Genomic DNA, 1,351 nt, shown 5'->3' with positions numbered 1-1,351 from the left:
CTGGGTTTGTCCCTTTTTAACCCAGCATTTTTTAGAGTGTAGTGTTCCACTATAGTGTGAATTTATGTCTTCTACAGAAGAGTTATCTGTCTTGAAAGGTTTATTTGTTATCTTTAAAAATTCTATTTTTTTAGTTCTGGAACTCTACTGTTGCACTCTGTTGTCTTCAAGATCAAGAGCACTAGAATAAAACTGAAGATCTGACGTGTCACGCTACCTTTCGCTCAATAACTCTAATTCACACGCATAAACATCACACACAGTCTCTAGAGGAGCTATCATTGGAAGTCTTGCTGTCACATTATTAATGATTCATCTTCCTGACTACCATTCAGAAGTGAATTATTGATGAATACAGTCAGTGTGTCTGAAATGAGCAAAGACTTGAGTCTAAATATAGCTCCTCTTTAATTGATGAAATTAACTTTCACAGGTCAGTGGGATTGTGATTATTTGAATATGGACAGATTACGGATTTTGGATGTATAACACTTGATTGATTTGTTGTCATTTTAGTGCTGACAATGGGTGTAGTCTCAGTTTACATAATCTTTAGCGCAAAAAAACACAACAGGAAGTTACCCTGAAGAATTCCCATAAAAATCACAGCGTGAATCTGTCTCCTCCTTTCATCTATGCTATTTCAGTGGCACACTGTGCTTTCTCAATTTGTAAAAACAAGCAAAAATTGCATTCATAGAAAACCACTTAAAATGGAAGTCTATGGGGAATGGTATTCTGGACCGATTAAGAGCAGAAATGTAAAGCTTATATATTTGGTTTACTGACCCTCATATTATGCCAAACCTTTATGACGTTCTTTACTTTGCTGAAAAATTGTGTCTGAAAACACAATTGTAGTTTGTTGTTATAAGGTATGCACGATTATTTTCTGTGACAACATAGATACTGTTGATAGAACCTAATCCAAAATGTGCATTTTGGCACATTACGTACAAACAGCACAAAACAGCATGCAATCTAAACAGACTTGACACTGTGTTCCTTGCACTTCCTGTGACTGTGAGGCTTTGAGGGCTCTGGAAAGCAACTGTATGAAGTACAGTGTACAGTTTGCATCTAAAACCAGTAATTGTGTCACACTGACAAGAACACTGATGACAACAGTGTAACACTTGTCTTAGTACTATCTAATAATAGATCTTTCAGACGTGTTCAAAGAATGTTGAGTGTGTAGCGTCCATCAGTCTATTTCAACGGGGAGTGGCCGGATTGGAAAAGCTATTCGTTTTGTACCTCATCCTGTTGATAAAACCTCAACATTATCCTAGAGGCTTTGTCTTCCTCTCTTTACGCCCTTCACTGCAGATAAAAAAATAAAAATAGAGAT

The sequence above is a fragment of the Sinocyclocheilus grahami genome, unplaced genomic scaffold (assembly GCF_001515645.1).
Source record: "Sinocyclocheilus grahami isolate Dianchi unplaced genomic scaffold, SAMN03320097.WGS_v1.1 scaffold3688.1, whole genome shotgun sequence".
Taxonomy (NCBI): domain Eukaryota; kingdom Metazoa; phylum Chordata; class Actinopteri; order Cypriniformes; family Cyprinidae; genus Sinocyclocheilus; species Sinocyclocheilus grahami.
This window is presented reverse-complemented; position numbering follows the sequence as displayed.